The following is a 20,367-nucleotide window of genomic DNA, read 5'->3' as shown; positions in this document are numbered from 1 at the left end:
GTTAGAGTTAGGGTGCCCAATTGTCACCTGAGCCCCCCCCCCTCCCCAGTGTAATGTGGGTATAGGATTGCATGTTAGATTCTTTGGTCCCATATCTTTTTGAAACAATAATTTATGGGAATTTGGATTTGTATATTGAAAGAAAGAGAGAAAACAAAAGTAAAGCATGCCAAACAGATAAACTTAATTGCAGCTTTTGGTTGCTACTTTTATATGCCATACTTTCACCATTGTGGTATATTTACTCACTAATGCTTCATGACATTACCACATATTGTAATGTCACATTGTTATTACATGACTGCACATATTCACCCTAATTGCATAATTATCTATAATTGCACTGATTCGGTAAAGACATAATTGTCTAAAATCAACAAGGAAATACTGCCAATAGGAAAAAGGACATTAGAGGAAGCAGGGCTTGTTTATCCCCTCTCAAATTAACTCTCTGAAAGCATTCAGGTGTCCTTTAAATGTGCTCCCATCCATCTGGGGACTGCTTATCGGTGAGTAGATCCCATTTGGTGGGAGAAAGTCAGGATCAACCCAGTGTGCATGCAGGAGATTCAAATGGAATCAGCACCCAAATGAGTTGAGGATACAGGGCACAAACATGGGCGCCCATGTGTGGAAAGGCTATACTTTGGCCATGGGGGGAAATGAAGCTAAATGGTAAATAACAAAGAACTGGATTTGACTGGTTAGCTGGATCCTTCCTTTGCCCCACCTGCCGCGGGCCAACTTTGACAGGTTGGTGCGACTGCCCACCTGCCAATCAACTGATGCCAGGTGACAACTTGAAAGGGGCCTGCTGAGTCTGCTTGAAGACTGTCTGTCAGCACTGATCATCTGATGGGTGCCAACAGTCATCCCCTTTGAAGTCCACTGGTAAGCAGTTTGCATTCATCTGATGGGTGCTGAGAGCCATCCCCTTTGAAGTCTGTTTGCAAGCAGTTTGAAGACTAGCTGCTGCAGAATTCCCCATGGCCATCAGTTGATCAGCACTGAAAGCCCTATCTTCTGTCCAGGAGTTCCGGATGAGCTGCGAGATCCATTCTGTGGGAGGATCAGATCCACCTGCATCATCATCCTCACATCCCTGGGTAGTGACTGAGCTAAAGGCCATTAGCTAATTCTGATTGGATGGTGATACTGTGATGTGGCTGGGCCGCATGATGCTACAACATGCTTGCTTTTCTTCACCAAAACATTTGCAATCTATCAATACCCTCCTAGAAATGCACTGGCCAGATGTACTGTAGTTCTTTTAAATAAATGTATTCTCCCCACCTACTCCATTCTAGGCTAAGAATGATGTTGACCTTTTTTTGCCACAACATCCCACACAGGACTTTTGTTGTTGCTTCTGACGTTGCAACTTCTAATCCCCCCCCCCCTTTTTGGCCAAACTAATGCACAATCAGTTTGATCCTAGCTTGTGCCTGTGTGTGTGGTCACCTCTTCCTATGTGGGGTTGCCAACTTCTTTTACTGGTCTCTTTCATCTTGGTTGTCTCTTCTGGCATCATATTTCTTGCTTGCTCTCTGTTGATCTGGTAGGTGGTGGTGCTCCCGCCGTGAACTTTTTTATTTCATTTATCCAGCACGTTCCCAACTTCTGCTGCTGTGCTGGTCACTCACGTTATTGGCTTACCCTGGCAAGTACGTGCTGGGACAATATTGGGGCAGGGATTTTGACCCTCCCAACATATTTGACTTCTTGCATGTATCCGGGTTGAGGTAGTAGGTTGTATGGTTTAGAATTACACCAAGGGAGATAACTGTACAACCTCCTAGCTTTCCCTGGGTCTTGCACAAAACAGCGAGCATGGTGAAAAGGCTATAAACCTTCGAGAATGTTTTGCTGTCCACGGTCAAATTGAGAAACAACAGGTAAGGTGTGTTTTGTGAATCTTTTTTTAAGTCAATGAAGTCTCCCTTCCCTGGCATGCACCACACCCCAAAGACAAATCAGCTTTGTGGTTGGGCTACAAAGTTGCAGGCTGTTTATGGAATGGGGTGGTGATGTCTGGACATCACCTTTGGGTCCCCTCCACACCTATGAATGGGATTCTTTAGGATGGGATTCTGTAGTAGAAGGGACTGCCAAAGTGGTCAAACCTTGTGACGTTAATGCTCCTAGCCCTGTCTGTAAAGCATCTCTCTGCATGACTAAAGAGTTGGCCAAGAACTGGTGTGTTGCCATAGAAACTACAAGTGAATGATGCTTCCAGAGGAAAAGGACAGGACTTTCCTCCCCACCTGACTGAAGGTGATGTTATCCTGGGCATAGGAGAACAATAGACACAGGGTCAGTTTTGGGCTGATGTTTGGAGACAGATGGTCATAGCCAACTAAGCTCTATTCAGTGTATGCCCATTTAAGTTAATTGATCTAACTTAGGTTTATTAATGGGTCTATGCCCCCAAATGGCCTGATTGGCCCCCTAACAACCTGACATGGCCAGGGTCTCTCCCAGCGTAACGCAGGATGCTGTCCTGCTCCCACACTAAGGTGGGCAGCTAGGCAGCCCAACCGCAACCCTGTCCCACCAGGAAATGGACCCAATTTCTTAGACGCTGGCCAGCTTAAAAGCTGCACATTCAAGAAAGCACCTTGGTCACATAATTGACTTCTTCGGTTGTGGCTGCAGCCTGGAGTTTGCTTAGGAGCTTTGGTGTCTTGCATTACTGCATCAAGGTTCTGTTTTGTGAGCATATATTTTGATTGCTTCTCTGCCCACCCCTTTAATTTCTCACAACCAAAGGACTCCAAGGACAATTTGGTGAATATCTTATGCAGTTATGAGGCACTGAGAGGGGATAATGTGCTTACCCTTTTTGTATTGAATGCATCATGGTATATATACATATATCTCCCTACTCCCATTTCCAGTAGAAAACAAGATACCCAAGGGCAAGCTTGGTTAAAACTTCTCTCAGCTTTGTTAGCTTTCTACATGCAGGGCATTTTTGATGTGAATCAGCCATGGCGAATCTGAATTCACCTGAATCATAAAACTGAAAAACCCAGCGGGCTGTACTGCATGCTTAGTCCTAATATGGGATGATCTGACCTGATTAGCTCTATGCCAGGGCTGTACGAAACTGACAGTCCCGGACCATTCCTCAGCCATCTCTTTTGAACTACAGCTCCCATCAGCCCAATCCAGCACAGCCAAAGGTTAGGAATTATGGTCACTGTGGTCCAAACCATCCAGAGGGAAGCAGGTTGGAAAAAGACTGGACTAAGTCTACACAAGAGTGGGTGTACCATGCAGGGTTCAGTGGTGCTTGTTCTGGTTTCAGCCATGTCATCTGAATTCTTGAGTTCAAGGGAGAATTCCAGTACTTCTCATTTACGCAGTTCAATTGTACCCAGTGCCCCAATTTCATTGGCTCAGCCCACCCTCCTGTCAGTGGCACTAACATAGAACTGCATCAGATGACCATGAGTTGTTTGCACTGCATCATCTGGTAGGGAGCATATTGGTTTCCCTCTGGGTGCATCCTCTGATCAAGGGCTGGAGAATCTGTGCCCCTCCAGATATTCTTATTGGACCCCCATTAGCCCCAGCAAGCATGACCAATAACCATGAATGAGTAGACTCGGAGTCCAACAACATCTGGAGGACCAGTTTCCCCCTCCTTTCTATAATTGTGTCAGGTTTTTTTTTAAGAATGTGGTGAGAGACTGTCCTTATGTTTCATTGAAATCTGTTGCCAACAGCAAAGTGCTTTGTCTCATTTATGCCTTCAAAAGGAATCTAGATATAAGGACTGCAAAATCACTTGGCCTTGGGAATTCATACTCCTATTAAAGATGGTGCTGGGGAACCCATTTTGATTGGGTCTAAAATATTTGTGGCCAGTTCACAGTAACTGGCACTGGACTTAAAACATGGTAAGGGGCTCTTCCCCATTTCAAACTTGTAATCATGATTGAAGGCAGAAGGGAAATTACCCAGGATCCACTAAACTACACCCACCTGAAAGTTCTGTTATCTCTGTGTTGTCCTTTTCTATCCTTGGAACAGTAAAAAAAAAAAAATCATTTTTTGCTGATATATTGCTATATACAGGTTAGTGGAAAACAAGCCCCCCCCCCCTTTGTTCATCTCTGGGAAATGTTCCTTAACTTTGTAAACTTGATCAAATCATAGGAAACGCAGAACAGGATGGTAAACCAGGTCCCCTCTGGGTGCTGTTGTCCTTCAGCTCCCATCTGCCCCAGCCAGCATGGCCAATGGCCAGGGATGGCGAGAGCTTTGACTGAACAGCAGTGCTTTGAGTTCCCCATCCATTGTATAGAATGCTGCCTGCTTCAGAGAGAACCTCCCGCTTACTTACTGGAACCCATGAGCATTCCAGGACTGAAATTAACATGAAAGGTAGCTGTTTGGCAATTCTGGAAAAGAGCATTCATAATAAGAATATTGGACTGTTGATTAATTATGGCATTCCTAATATGTCCTTGAGTGCCCTTCTGTCATATGTCCTCCATATATCCTTCTGTCGTATGTTTTCCATATGTCTTGTCACTAATTAGTTTTCCATCATATGGCTTCCATCACATTAATTAGACTTCCTGGAGAATGTGGCAGTTTTGCAAGCAAACGTGGACCTTTTGCAGTGGGCACAGGAACAGCTATTTTGTACCTTTCAGCCCTTGAGTGATGGAGCAAAAAGAGAAAGGAACAGGTGGAAAGGTAATGTGTCAAGATATGGACAGATTTCTCACTTTGTCTCACACCTTGGATAGTGCTGGGTCTAAATAATGCCTGTTTTGAGATTTCTCCGTTTTCCTTTTACTTGCCTATTACTACAGTGCATTGCAAGATACCTTCGACTTTTCCTTGTTAATTTGCTTTAATGTTTTTAATGTTTGTTTTAATGAAAACGAAGGGAAAGTCCATCAGTCCTAGATTCTTAGTTTATTTTGCAAAGCCAAAATGAGCATTGCTCTGGAATGAGTGGCAGAAGAAAAGAAAATTCAGAAAGTTCAGAAATGCATTGCTCTAAAAGCGGGGTTTCTGGTCTGCTGTAAAGGGTGGAAGGTAGATAGGATCAGAGAAACGAGGTATGTAGCTGTGATGCAGCAACTGCATGCCCTGGTGTTCCAGCAGCATGTTAATACACCAATGATGCAGAGGTTCATGATATTTCAATAAAATCCATTTGCAGCTGTGAAAATCTGAACAAGAGAACTCCAGTTCATTCCATAGTAGCTGAAATGTAATATTAAATTAAATGCAATGGATGAGTTGTGGCTGACATTTTCTTCTTCTTCAGGGGATATTTTTAAAAAGACAAAGTGTGCTAAGCCAAAAAGGGTTTTGCATCCAAGACCTCAGGGGCAGGAGGCTTCCCAGCATCACCCACTGACACTGGTAAGTTGCATGAAGTGTGTTATGGGATACCAGAAGGGGAGGGACTCCAGAGTATGCTATCAGGGAAATTGGAATCTTGCCCTCCATCCTTGCATTGATTGACGAGTGGGTAACTTTGAAGTACATCTATGAACAATATTCCTGGTCGATTGTGCTTGTTTATTTTGGGATCAATCTAAGGAGAGTAATGTAATAATAATAATAATAATAATAATAATAATAATAATAATATTTTATTTATTCCCCGCCCATCTGGCTGGGTTTCCCCAGCCACTGTGGGCAGCTTCCATCAAAAGGTTTGGGGGGTTTTCTTGTTGTTGTTTAGTCATTTAGTCGTGTCCAACTCTTCGTGACCCCATGGACCAGAGCATACCAGGCACTCCCGTCTTCCACTGCCTCCCACAGTTTGGTCAAACTCATGTTGGTAGCTTCAAGAACACTGTCCAACCATCTCATCTTCTGTTGTCCCCTTTTCCTTGTGCCCTCAATCTCTCCCAACATCAGGGTCTTTTCCAGGGAGTCTTCTCTTCTCATGAGGTGACCAAAGTATTGGAGCCTCAGCTTCAGGATCTATCAAAAGTTTAAAAACACATTAAAACATCAGTCATCAAAACATCAGTCATTAAAAACTTCCCTAAACAGGGCTGCCTTCAGATGTCTTCTAAACATCAGATAGTTGTTTATCTCTTTGACATCTGATGGGAGGGCATTCCACATGGCAGGTGCCACTACTGAGAAGGCCCTCTGCCTGGTTCCCTGTAACTTCACTTCTTGCAGTGAGGGAACCACCAGAAGGCCTTCAGCACTGGACCTCAGTGTCCAGGCAGAACGATGGGGGTGGAGACTCTTCTTCAGGTATACCAGGCTGAGGCTGTTTAGGCCTTTAAAGGTCAACACCAATACTTTGAATTGGAAACGTACTGGGAGCCAGTGTAGGTCTTTCAAGACTTGTGTTATGTGGTCTCTGCAGATGCTCCCAGTCTCCAGTCTGACTGCTGCATTCTGGATTAGTTGTAGTTTCCGGGTCACCTTCAAAGGTAGACTCACGTAGAGCGGGTTGCAGTAGTCCAAGCGGGAGATAACTAGAGCATGCACCACTCTGGCGAGACAGTCTGCAGGCAGCAGGTAGGATCTCAGCCTGTGTACCAGATGGAGCTAGTAGAGAGTGGAATCCATGAATTCAGGGCCTGAATTCCTACTCCAGTTTGGGCATTCACCATATTGTTATTGACAAAAGAAGTAGATTTGCTGACATGGGCTATCATAGGTGGTGTTGGTACATTAGCACTCCCTGCCGCAGTGAACAATTAAGGGAGTCCTGGGTTTAAGAATTAGGCTCAGAATTTTTCTTGGATTTGGGGGTGTGAGGTGAAAACACCCCCCAAAATTGATTTAATCTTCAGGAGATGAGTGGGTTTTATTCCAGAATTTTCATATCTTGGCAGAGAAAGGAAAGTGGTCAGTAATGCTGTCGCCCACTCTCCTAAGCTGTGGCACTCATGCCTGGCCACAGTTCCATTCCTGGGGCGGGTCTGACCCAAGGGTAAAGAGCAGGATGAGAGTCAGAGGCAGCTTCCCCACCCTTCTCCTTGCCTGGACTATGGCTCATGAGTATGCCCATGCTACTTTGCGAGGTGAGCTGCAGTAGGCTCCCACTGTGCCCTGCCCCCCTCGGGTTGTTGGCCTATACTCTGCAACTAGGCTCTACCTTTTGGCCTTCTCCCTCAGATCTTTAGCCAAACTCACTCTCTGTCTTCATCCTTGTCTTTGCCTCTCTCCTCCAGTAGTAAAAAGGTCCATTTAATGTTCTAGCTAGCCTATCCTCCAACCCACCAGAATCGAGTAGAACAAAATTCTCCCTCTCATCTCACCACTTCCCCTGTCCAATGAGTGACCAAGAATTTCTACGTAATAAGCCAATCAGAAGTGCAATTTTATCTTAGAACATGCAAGTATCCCTTTCTGAATGTAATGCACTTTCAGGAAATCATTTGTTAAGCGAGAGTTCACATAACGAGCTGATGGTTTCCATCATTTCCTATGGGAACATTTCTAATCCATGCTTTCTCCCTCCATGCTTCCTACCTGAAACTGCTGCAGCTAATTAGCAAAAGCCAAATAAAGTGGGGCAGGGACTGTTTTGTTCCATCTCTCCTGCTCCTTGGTTTGTCTAACAGATTTTTCTCCTTCCATGGTTTCTGCCCCCAAAGGCTGCTGTCAATCAGTGAAACACAAACAATTAAGGAAGTGGGCAAACTCCAGCTGTTTGGATATCTGAACCAGTCATTTGTGTAGTAAGGTTTGGGTATAAGGTTTGTGTAGTGGGGTTTTTTTGGGGGGGGGTTATTGGGTTCTTGTTTTTATTTTGATTATGTATTTTGTGGTTTTATATTTTGATTTTATTCTGTGAACCGCCCTAAGACCAACACGTATAGGGCAATAGATAAATTCAATAAATAATAATATAATTCTTTGTGTACAGAAAACTGAGATTTCAGATAATGAGCATTCCGATAGCTGGACCTGTGTGCATTTAAAAGAACTCAGTTTTTACCAGGTCAGCCTTATTTAAGGATGTAATCAGTCACCAATGGATACTTCGTATTTCAAATCTAGCCTTTTACATTACCCCACATACACATACATTGTATCTAAACCAAGTCCTGCTCTAGTAAACACATTTGAAAAGGTGATTTCTCCATATCCCCTTACCAGAAAGTAAGTCCCATTTAGCTCCATGGGGCTTACTTCTGATTTAGACATGTATAGGATTGCATTCTAAGCCTCCCTAATAACCTCCCTATTAAACCCAGTAAGGTTTGCGTCTTTGCAGATTACAAATAAATGTTCCTCTGAGTCTGTTGCAAATGTCATATTATTTTCCCCAGGCACACATCTCACAGGAAATGCTAACTCTGGTCCCGCTCCTCCAGCATTGATTTGTGCTTTTGTTTCTCTCCTTGAATGTCAAGGATTCCAGCTTCTAGAATTGGTTTCCTAGTATGCAGTGAGGCCCATAAGCTGAATAATGGATTTACTTCTGTCAAAGGTACAAAAAGCATTTGGAGTGTTTCCACTGAAGTTCTAGGCAATTTTCTCATACATGTGTTTTTAAAAAGCTACTTCAAAAACAAAGGGTGGCACTTAAACTTGCTCATGGTGGGTTAAGAAAAATGTATGTTTCTGTTATAGTTCTGTAGAAGGGAGGACGAACCTGTTTTCCTTCAGTTGTTGTTAAACTACAGTTCCCATAGCACTTGGCCGTTGGCCATGCTGGCTGGGACTCATGGGAGCCGGAGTCCAGCAATATTTAGAAGGCCACAGGTTGCCCATTCCTGGTGTCCACCATCCTCTACAAGATATGGCAAGAGATCTTTGGTTTTGGCATCATAAGTTAAAAGCTAAACAACAAAAGACATGCAGAAAAGGCTATGGTTGACTGTGAGCAAAAAAAGGGAACACATAAATTGGCAGCAGTTCTCACACTTTTCCACAGACTGATTGGAAATTATTAGGAGTCTTGCTGGACCACCTAAGCATCAACATTGTCAAAATCACAGGCCAGGCTGTGAAGAAGGTCCCGTTTCATTGGTAATTTGAGGCAGGGGGTGGAATTAGTAGATTGCACCAGCTCCATATTATGAAAATCACAAAGCCTTAGCCAGGCCCTCTTTAGCTTGTTAAGTCAATCTATTTCTGGTCAAAATGGCCTCAAAAACAATAACTTCAGTGCCAAGCCAATTGCAGATGTTCTCATTAGTTCCGCAACCTTTTTACAACCACTAGAATGGAGCTCATAGGCCCACAGTTGGAGAAAATAAACCAAAAGCTTTATTTATTGCATTTTCATGCTGTATTTCCTCCATCATGGAGCAAGGTTGCATTCATGGGGTTCCCAGACCATTTCCATTCCAGGCACTGAAGAGACCCAAAGTAGCTTAGCTTCAACAAGGTGGCTGCATCACAAGACATAAGCATTGGTGGCTTGGTATAGGAACTCATAGGTCATCCCATGAGAGACGGTGTGTAGTAGTGATTGGAATATTCAAGTAGATGACAGGGAACTGGTGGCCTTCCAGATGTTGTTGGACTCCAGCTCCCATCAGCAGCAACCAGCATGACCCAGACTCAGGAATGATGGTAGCTGTAGTCCAACATAATCAGGAGGGACACAGGTTTCCGCATCCCTGGACTAGGGGCAGGGAGATGCAGCTTCAAATCTCATGAAACTCACTGGGTTATCCAGTGGACCATGGATATCTCTCAGCCTAAACCTACCTCACAGGTTTGTTGTGAGGATAAACTGGTGGAGATATGCACCTGAGCCTGTTTTTGTCTCCTAGTCTGTAAGCAGTACTTCTAGCCAGTTTCCCAGTTTGAAATCCAGGCCAGGATATTAGCAGCAAAGCTGAGTATGCAAGGAGAGAAGCAAAAGGCACTGGAATGAGGTGGCATGCAGGCTCAAGGCTCGTTCTTGGTCTGATTAACCATGTATCTGTCTTATTCTTAGGCTGATACACCATTGTTTCTGGACTAAGCTTGTTATATCTGAACAGCCTCACTGTATGGGGAACTACTTGAACACTGCTACTAAGTCATTTAGACTACCACCCTGGTGCTCTCTGGACACTGTTGGATCATGGGCAGACCTTGGTAATATGCCACCCCATGTGAGGCTATTTGACACACACACACACACACACACACACACACCACCAGCCAGCATAGCCAATGGCCAGGAATGATGGGAGTTAATAACAAGAAATATCTGGAGAGCCCAAGTTTGGAGGGTGACTGGTTGAAATCTGGGATTTGCAAAGGTTTTGTCATAACAGGTGCCCCATAAAGAAAGTGTGGGAAATAAATTTTCAAGTGACAAGAAAGTTTTGATTAATTTTTAAAGAAGTTGTTTAAAATAGTTGTTTATAAGTTTGACCTGCTAGCAAAGAGTGGACGAGTTGATGGCAAGGTGGTATCGGTGTGCCTCCATAGCCAGTCTTTTCCCAGAGAGGAAACAAGACCACTTTGCAGTATCTGAGCCTTTGCTCATCACATCTTGATGAACGCTTCAGAACTTGTTTTTGCTCCAGTTAGAGAACACCTAAAGCTCATAGGGTTTCATTACGTCTTTTGAGTTGAGAGTCACAATGGAGCAGTTTATAATTAACAGCGGTGCCTAGGTGTCAGGTCTAACAATGAGTATCATAGTCATTGGGAGACAATGGACCATTTCTTTTAAAAAACTGTCCTGGAACCTGAATCTGGTTCCCATCAGCAAAATTGGCTGGCTAAAGAGATTCTTGACTGGTGCTATTTGGGTCCCACTAACTGACAGAACAAAAGCTGCTAAAAATGACTGGGCGATATGATGAGGCTCCAAATCATTGTCCTACAGCCTTTGGATGATGGACAATCGAGCATATATTTTTTTAAGGGTCAAATGGTCTTGTTAAAACAGAGAGTTTCACTTGGAAAGTTTAAGCTTTTCCCTTGGAGTATGATGAAGGAAATACCAAAATGTTAACCATTCTCTCTTGAGACAGACAGATGCCAACAACAAACCCATTATGGACCAGTGTATCTGTCTCTGTCTATTTCTGCAAGGGATGGTTTTCATAGACCCAAGGTTCTAGAGCAGGGGTGGAGATCCTCAGTTTCCACATTGTTCACTACATTCTGCAAGTCCTCAAGAAAATTGTCAGCATTTTAGTACAAATGCTATCCATTATACACATTTGTATATGCAGGTTTATCTAATGCATGAGTTTTTTCATGCAGTTTCCCCAATGTACTGCATTTTTGGTGTTATTTTCCTTAATACATAACGTTTTAGCACAGCTTCCTCTGAACTATACATTTTTGTAAACTTTAATTGGTTTGAGAACTCTACTGCAAAATTCTATGAATTTTAAAGGTCAGCTGTGCTTTAGTTCATGTATTGTTTCAAGAAGTCAAATTGCATTAAAATGTGAGCAACCAAAACAAATTTCAGCCCTATCTTAATTTCTGATCTTCATCCTTCTCTCCAGGATTGATTAAAAAAGAAAATAAAGGTAAAAGGTAAAGGTACCCCTGCCCGTACGGGCCAGTCATGTCCGACTCTGGGGTTGCGTGCTCATCTCGCTCTAAAGGCCGTGAGCCAGTGCCATCTGGAGACACTTCTGGCTCACGTGGCCAGCGTGACGAAGCTGCTCTGGCGAGCCAGCACCAGCGCAGCACACGGAAACACCGTTTACCTTCCCTATAAAGCGGTCCCTATTTATCTACTTGCACTTAAGAGTGCTTTCGAACTGCTAGGTGGGCAGGAGCTGGGACCGAACGACAGGAGCTCACCCCGCCGCGGGGATTCAAACCGCCGACCATACGATCGGCAAGTCCAAGGCGCTGAGGTTTTACCCACAGCGCCACCCGCGTCCCAAAAAAAAGAAAAGAAAAAGAAAATAAACTGATCCAAAAGTTCGGAACAGCACTCTGAAAGCTAAGAGTGATTGCATTAGCAGGAAACATTTGGGGTTAGCACTTGTTTGTCTCACTACCCTTTAGAGCTGCCCTTCCCCTTTTGCATAAAAAAGAACATGTGTGCATCAATTTCAAAACACCCACCCACCATAAAAAGCAATCTTGTATAAAAAGTTTTATTAGTTTTCAATTACATTCCAATAATAGCCTCATTATAACAATGCCAATTTATTTTTAAAAAAAACAATACCAATTTATAATACAATTAATACCAATAATTCAAATACCGAATTACATATTTTAGTTAAAGTGGCCCCCCGTGAGCTAGATTTGATGATTTTCTTTATTCCTACATTCCAAAAACCTTAGTTTCAATTACATTCCAGTCATAATAATAATCCCTTATACAACAACTGTGATATTAATAACTTCTATCTGTGTTGACGCATTAAATGATTTATAAAAACTTTAAGTGAGGAGCTCAAACTATATCCTTGTTCTTCCTGTGTGTGGCAATTGTTCTGTCCATGGTGCTTCGTCCTGTCCTTGTAAAATGTTATGCCTTTCTTTCCCCCAATTGTTGCTGTTATCTGTCATGTCTTGGGCGGAGCCGATATCCCATTGTTGTTTTAGAAATTTATCCATCATAAAAAGCAATCTTGGCTTGGGCAAACGAATCTGGATGCAAGTGCATGTACAATCAAACCAAGATTCCTTTTTATGGCTCCCCTTTATCACATACACAGCCCAACAAGACAACAAACCAAACCCACCGACAGCATACAATTCAGTATGGCTAACTTAACCAAACAATATGCCCCCCCCCAAACAAACAAACAAATCCCACTGCAGCCAACCAAAGACAATCAACAACACCCTAGACCACACCAACCTCTCTCACCACCAAGGATACATAACAAGTGACTAGAAAGGGAACCTACTCAAGGGATGCTGACACAAAAACCCCACACATACGCTGACTAAAAGAACATAAGCTTTACCACGCACCCCCTCTCTCCCACCCACCCCTCTTTTCTTCCCAATCCTATACTGCATATAACTGCATATAACACCAATGTCTCACAGCAAGTGTAGCTGATCTGTAGAAAACACAACCTGAAGAAAGAGACAATTGGGTTTTTTTTAGCGGCAGCTAAAAAAGCCAATGCAATTCTGGGCTGCATCAATAGGAGTATAGCATCTAGATCAAGGGAAGTAATAGTGCCACTGTATTCTGCTCTGGTCAGACCTCACCTGGAGTACTGTGTCCAGTTCTGGGCACCACAGTTCAAGAAGGACACTGACAAACTGGAACGTGTCCAGAGGAGGGCAACCAAAATGGTCAAAGGCCTGGAAACGATGCCTTATGAGGAACGGCTAAGGGAGCTGGGCATGTTTAGCCTGGAGAAGAGGAGGTTAAGGAGTGATATGATAGCCATGTTCAAATATATAAAAGGATGTCACATAGAGGAGGGAGAAAGGTTGTTTTCTGCTGCTCCAGAGAAGCGGACACGGAGCAATGGAGCCAAACTACAAGAAAGAAGATTCCACCTAAACATTAGGAAGAACTTCCTGACAGTAAGAGCTGTTCGACAGTGGAATTTGCTGCCAAGGATTGTGGTGGAGTCTCCTACTTTGGAGGTCTTTAAGCAGAGGCTTGACAACCATATGTCAGGAGTGCTCTGATGGTGTTTCCTGCTTGGCAGGGGGTTGGACTCGATGGCCCTTGTGGTCTCTTCCAACTCTATGATTCTGTGATTCTGTGATTCTGTGATCTATAGAGGGCAGCCAGAATTCAAAGAAAGCAGAGTTCAGAGCAAATTCATGGAATAATAAAGGATCAGAGGGAGGGGGCAGGATTGCTGATAAAGGTGGCCCACCATTGCATCACCCCCAAGAAAGGTCAGAAGAGGACACAGATTTGCATAATATTTGCATGTGCTAATTTATGTGTATGGATGTAGATTTAGAAATATTACTATAACTTACATAGAAACGTAATACATCTTGCCATAGTGGGGAAGACTGCGACCAGGTGAGCTGTGTTCAGTCTGGGTGCTTCTAATAGGGATGGAGGAAAAAATCATTTGATCCACATCTCACACAGCAGACCACCTGGCCCAACATTCCTGAAGCAGGATGCAACTCCCTGTCAAATTGCACTCATCATCTTGGGTTTTGCAATGAGGAAACATGTATGTACGCAAAAATACATCTCTTACTTTTTAAAATGCCTACAAATGCACACATAGGAGAATAATGCATTGGGGAAAAATGTGTATTTTACATAATGACTGTGTACAAAATGTGTACAAATTAGACACAGACTTTTTGCATGTTCTTTCAAAAAGACCTAACAGACCTATGATTAGGTACCAGTGAAATGGGATGGAAGTCAACTACTCAGTTCATCCCTACAAACTGTGGATGGGAGTCTACAATGTCCCTGCTGCTCTCTCTTCTTATGATTCATTATTTTTAAACCCAGCTGGTACAAGACAACCACTCAAACTGAGGACTGTACTTGACAGCTGTTCAAATAGAGGATCATCCTCTGTAAAATAGGACACATGGCTACCCATACCCACATCCCAAGCAGAACTGGAGTACTGGCTCCCTCAAAACATAGAACCCTTTCAAATCCTTTCTTTGCTTCTGTCTATTTCTCCTTTCCTATTCCTCATTCAACTTACTTCCCTTTCCCTTTCTTCCTTATCTCTATAAGCACCTTGACCTTGGCTGAGTGGCTTGTTTTGAACAGGACAATAGCGGGCATTTTTCCCCCCCTCCCTGCAATGCTGCCAGACCATCCTTTCCTCCATTTAACTTGGGGGCTCAGTTTCCACTTTGCATTGAAATGTTAAGGTGGGGTCTCTCCTTTCTGGTTTCAGTCTCTGTCCGCGATTTTCTCTGTAGTCTTCATCCATGAAATAACCAACCACACAGTCCACTCTAATCAACTGGAGTCTTTTTATAGACTTTGTGAATCTTTTGGGGGCCCCTTGAGACAATTTGGGGAGTTGCAATCATTTCAGAAATGATAAACACAAAAGAATGGTGGGAGAAAAAGAAGGCTATGATTCCACAAACATGCTCTTTTTGGTTCTTTTTTATGGCTTTAACCAAAATCTATCCACGTCAACAAAAGAATTTCCATTCAGTGGCTTTAAGACATTTTATATAATTTCATTGACTCTGGAGGAATTGCCCCAAAGCTGTTTCTTTATATGTTGTGTGTATACGCACACAAATATTTAAAGATTTTGGTTGGATTAAATTGTCCCGTCTCTTTCATGACTCTGACAGGAATAACAGCTGTGGCATTGGAGGGCACACACATTTTTCAATAAATGGTCTGTGTGGGTTTTCAAGCACCACAGCTTCCCTTTTCAGATTTCACTTTCCTCCAGTGGAAAGAACTAGGTTTCTTAAGGCCAAAGTTTTCCAAGTCCTTGACAGATCTTCTACTGCTTGGGTGGATTGAGATCCTGATTCCATATTGATGGGAAATGGGAGAGGTAGGGGATGTCTCCCAAAACCTTTTCCCTGGGATTTTCCACTTTTGATATAACTGGTGCTTGGATGACTAGAAATGCTTAGTAAATTATCTGTGCCTTGAAACCAGAGCTGAAGGGGATATCAAATACCATCTACTTCATTCCACTTTAACCATATTTCCCACTATCTTCCAGCAACTCTATACCCACCCACCCCTGGACTCCCTGCAAGTATCTTACCTCCCTTAAATGGTCCCACACATTCTTTATCACTGCCTCCCAAGAAAGGAAATCCCTCCTGGGACACCTGTGTAGGACCACAGCATCAAGTTCCTCTTCTAAACCTCTCAGTCTGTATAATTTTCCTGTTTAGTCCCAAGGAAGAGTCCATAGGGCACAGTGGGGCAAGGCATATTGGTTGTCCCAGCACCAAGGAGAGCTCCAAGTAAGCAGCTTGCTCCAACAAGATCTGGAGGTGAATTGAAGCCTTTTGAGCCCCTGCCTCCCTGTTCACCTCTCCTAGGCTCCGCCTGCTTTGTTGGAGAACTACTTATCTTAAAGGGCAAACACTGTAGCAGGAAGAGCAGGCACTTCTTTGATCCACGGACTCTCACTTGGTGTGCTCCCTTCCCTGAAGGAAGGGTGAAGCTCTTGATTCTTCAGGCACAAGCGAAAGCGTCCATGAGGGTCCCAGCTCTACTTATGCAGACTCTGGTGTTCTGAGATCCAGTTCAGTGACCTCCTACCTGCAAGACTCACATGTAGTGGGGTCCTGGTCCATAGCATCAGCCTCAGTGCCAGGAATCTGCTCCAGCTCCAAACAGATGTATGTGTGTGCATTATTCTCCCTGTTGCCCTGAGCTGTTGCCTTCCTTACATTGTAACCATCATAATCATTTAGGCTGAAAGTTCATGGGTGCCCAGCCTGGTCCATTAAGCATCTCTGTGTCATGTATAGTGATGATACTATTTGATGATCTTGACTCCAAACATAGTTGCACATAGTTCTCATGGAAACCAATGGGATTTAGATTAGTCCCATTTATTAAATGGCTATGTTCTACTTCCACTGTTGAAGACAGTAAAGCTCTGAATACCAGTTGCTGCAACCTACAAGTGGGAAGAGTGCTGTTGCGCTCAGCTCATGCTTGCTGACTTCCCACTGGGGCATTTGGTTGGCCACTGTGAGAACAGGATGCTGAACTGAATGAGCCACCGACCTGATCCAGCAGGTTCTCCTTATGTTCTTATGAAGAAAGCTAGGGAAAAGCCGGGAGGCTGGATTGTCATTAGGGAGCAATGCACAGTTAATTCCCTGTGCCTGGCTACAATACAAAAATTGCAGAATATAAAGTCTTTTAATTGTCTTCTTATAGAATAATTAATGTCTTACAACCTACATTTCATTCCAACACAAAAATACTTGGTCCTCTGTCACTTTTTAAACTGCCTAACTATTTACCAGATTTTGTTGTTGTTGTTCTCTTCTCAATAGGAAATTTGAAGCTGGCTACTTCATTCACTCCGAGTGGAAGAGGCCTTGTTGCCTCTAAGATGTCTCTGTGGCACACAAAACATTTGCAAACTTGTCACATTGCAGAAACGCTTCAAGGCTGGGTTTCGCTACTTCCCCATTTCTTAATGGGGTGATGTGTACCTGAAAGCACCACAGGTAACTTGTGCAATCCTCCAGTGAGAGCTGGTTGAATGTTATGGTCAGGGATGGTGGTGGGCATTTTTGGATGGTCCATAGCTCAGCAAGGGCCTCCTGACAAAAGGTTCCTGAACCTGCTGCATTATGGAGGTAGACTCACTGAGAGCGTGATGCGTGGAGGATATCTTCTCCAGGAGCCCTCAAAAACTGAGTGGCACTGTCCCCAGCACAAAACTCAGCTGAGCTATGAAACTCCTGTATAACCATTGGAAAGCCATCATCTTTCTTCTACAACCCCCTCCTTGTTAGCTGGCTTGGGCTACTTCAGATGCTTGGGCTACTCCAGATGTTGTAGAACTCCAAGTTCCAACATCTCCAGGTAGGGCTTGGAAAGACTCTTGTCTGAAACTCTGGAAAACTCTTGCCCATCAGTGCCCTGAGCTAGTTGGACCTAAGGATAGGAGAGAAAGTGGACTCAGTTTGGACTTGAAGGCAACATACCTAAATTTGCACTTCCCAAAATAATATGCGAACCAAAACACAGATGTCCTCTGAAATCTTCACTTCTCCAAATTTTGTGTTGCCGTTCCCTATCCGATTAATGTGCATATACTGGGAGATAGTATGCATAAATGCATATATTAGTGAAAAATAACTTTTAAAAAATGAGGGGAATTGCATGTGAAAATAGGTAAAATTGCATTAAATATGTGCATATGAGGAGAAATTTGCACTGAACTCGGGCAGGAGCATGTTTATATAATTCATAAAAGGGCAGTCTAAGTCATTCTATCCCAGCACACTCCAGTGTTGTCATATAATAGCTGCCTTAGCTGCCTGCAAGCCAATTAAGAAGTTCAAATAATCACTGCCACAAATTCATACTCAGGCTGCAATCCTATATACACTAAGTCCAATTGAGCTCATTGGGGCTTAATTCTGAATAGACATGCATAACACTGTACTTTAAGTTGTCTTATACCATGATGCAAGTATCATTACCCTCATCTTACAGACTGAAGGAGGCTTGGAGAACAGTCACTTGTCTATTGAGTTTAGATGGTGGAGAAATTTTGTTTTTTGTTGCTCCAGAGAATAGAACCCAACAGGTTCAAATTATAATAAAGGGATTTCAGTTGAACATGAGAAAGACCTTTCTGATGGCGAGAAGCCAGTCAACCTCCAATGTGAATGGCTTTAAATGAAGATTAAACAAATTCATACAGGGCAAGTCTCTCAGTGGCAGCTGGCCATGGTGGCTGTGTAATGAAAACGGTGGAGGAGAAATTCAATTCAGTTCATATTTGCAGCCAAATCTATCAAATTTGTACTTTCAAAGCTAATATGAAAACTGAAGTACATCCTTCAAAATCTGCACTCACATGAATTTTGTGGTGCAACCCTCCAGCTAAACATTCCCCCAGAAAATGCGTATGTAGGGGATAAAAGGTAAAGGTAAAGGGACCCCTGACCATTAGGTCCAGTCGTGACCGACTCTGGGGTTGCGGCGCTCATCTCGCTTTATTGGCCAAGGGAGCTGGCGTACAGCTTCCGGGTCATGTGGCCAGCATGACTAAACCGCTTCTGGTGAACAGAGCAGCGCACGGAAACACCGTTTACCTTCCCGCCAGAGCGGTACCTATTTATCTACTTGCACTTTGACATGCTTTCAAACTGCTAGGTTGACAGGAGCAGGGACCGAGCAACGGGAGCTCACCCCGTCGTGGGGATTCGAACCGCTGTGGTTCTGATCGGCAAGGCCTAGGCTCTGTGGTTTAACCCACAGCGCCACCCGCATCCCTCTATGTAGGGGAATAGTGGGCATTAAAAAGAAGATAGCATAACATACAAAAACACATTATATGAGGAGAAATTGCTTGCAAAAAAGTGTGTGCTAGTCCAAAATGCATGTCAAAATCTGTTTATTAGGAAAGAATTACACTATAATGTTGACGAATTTTCATGAGGATTTTTTTTTAATGAAGTGAAATTTGCAAATGACTGCAGTAATGTGAAGAACTGAATTTCAGATTGGAATGCCTGGGATCACGGGTGAGGGGAGTGCTGTGCTGCTCATGTTATGCTTCTGGGCTTTCCATAGATGTCTGGTCGGCCAGGGTGAGAACAGGATGCTAGACTGATAAAACCTTTAATCTGATCCAGCAGGGCTCTCCTTATGACAGTGGAGCAGACTGCAGCAGTAGGTGGTAGACTCTCCCTCCTTGCACTTTTAAAAGCAGGGGCTACCAAGGATTTGCTAGGTCAAATCAAGGACCTATCAGGTCTTGCTTGCAGGCTTCCCACAGGCACTCTGAGAAATGGATGGGCCATTTGCTTGATCCAGCAAACTCTTCTTGCGTTCTTACATTGCAATAGTTGGTTTCCTGTACTGAACAGGAGGTCAATGACTTTTGAGGTCCTTTAAAACCCTATTATTCTAATAATATAACATACAGGAATACACACAGAGAGCAAAAGTTACCAGGGAATAGAACAAAAGAAAACGAATCAACTCAGATACAAATAGTTACAGAAAACTTCTCATGCAATCTGTGGGCATTTTAACAGTGAAGGAGAGACCTGCTCATAAGTACCACCAGTGCTGTTTTTCAGGGGGGGGGGGGGTAGGAATGCCGGAAATCAACATGAATGCCCCACTTGTTCTCTTATTGTGGCAATGGCGCCCACCTGAGAGGTGCCAGAACTGAATTCCGGCTGGAGGAAAAAGCCTTGCTTACCACAAACTGCTTTTGATAATTTCCTCTGATTTAAAAGGGAGTTTGCTGTTTGTCAGAAGGAAGAGGAGCTGAAGATAGTAAGTTTAAAGTGCACTTTGGCTGGTAGAGCCAGACACGTGGTTCCGTGGATCCTGGCTAATGTAAAGGACCAGTAATGAAGGAGCCCCTTTTGCATACAAGATGATGTGATCTTTTCTGGATCCACCATTCTGTCTTAAAATAGATGTGACCTAAGATCCTCCCCCCAACCTTAAAAAGGATAAAAAGTTTTATCTATAATCCTGTGTGCAGTTAAAGGAAAAACTTCAAGAGCTTAGTTTTGAGGGGCTATTGTGACTGGAATCACTGGGAGGCCCCCTTGAAAGAGTCTCTGAATATTCCAGATTTTCCTGGAACTGTCAAGGAAGGTCTGCCAAATGGTCTTGGCAGCATTCCCAGGTGCCCAGCCAACTTTGAGGCAACTGTGGGGACTCGGTGGGTTTATGTAACCTCCGTTTCCAATCCTGTTCGTACATACAAAGCATATAGATTTACTTAAGTAATCTTGCCACACGGAGGAGCAAACTGCTCTGCTTATTTTGCCTCTGTATCGTCAAGTCAGAAAGAATTCATTCAGAAGTCTACAAAA

The 20,367-nt window shown here is 43.5% G+C and overlaps 1 long non-coding RNA gene across 3 annotated transcripts; it reads left to right on the top strand.

Moving 5' to 3' along the window:
• Positions 1-1,813: 1,813 nt before the first annotated feature.
• Positions 1,814-19,131, top strand: LOC310696096. 3 transcript variants are annotated; one of them, XR_014520418.1, is made up of 5 exons: positions 1,814-1,895; positions 4,585-4,710; positions 5,294-5,391; positions 16,843-17,019; positions 19,103-19,131. It is a non-coding gene; the product is annotated as an uncharacterized lncRNA (long non-coding RNA). The 3 variants fall into 3 exon arrangements; XR_014520419.1 differs by lacking the exon at positions 19,103-19,131 and having other exon boundaries at positions 16,843-18,666; XR_014520420.1 differs by lacking the exons at positions 16,843-17,019; positions 19,103-19,131 and adding an exon at positions 9,902-11,390.
• Positions 19,132-20,367: the final 1,236 nt, after the last annotated feature.

The sequence above is a fragment of the Podarcis liolepis genome (assembly GCF_965112155.1).
Source record: "Podarcis liolepis genome assembly, chromosome: 16".
Classification (NCBI taxonomy): Eukaryota; Metazoa; Chordata; class Lepidosauria; order Squamata; family Lacertidae; genus Podarcis; species Podarcis liolepis.
This window is presented reverse-complemented; position numbering and strand designations above follow the sequence as displayed.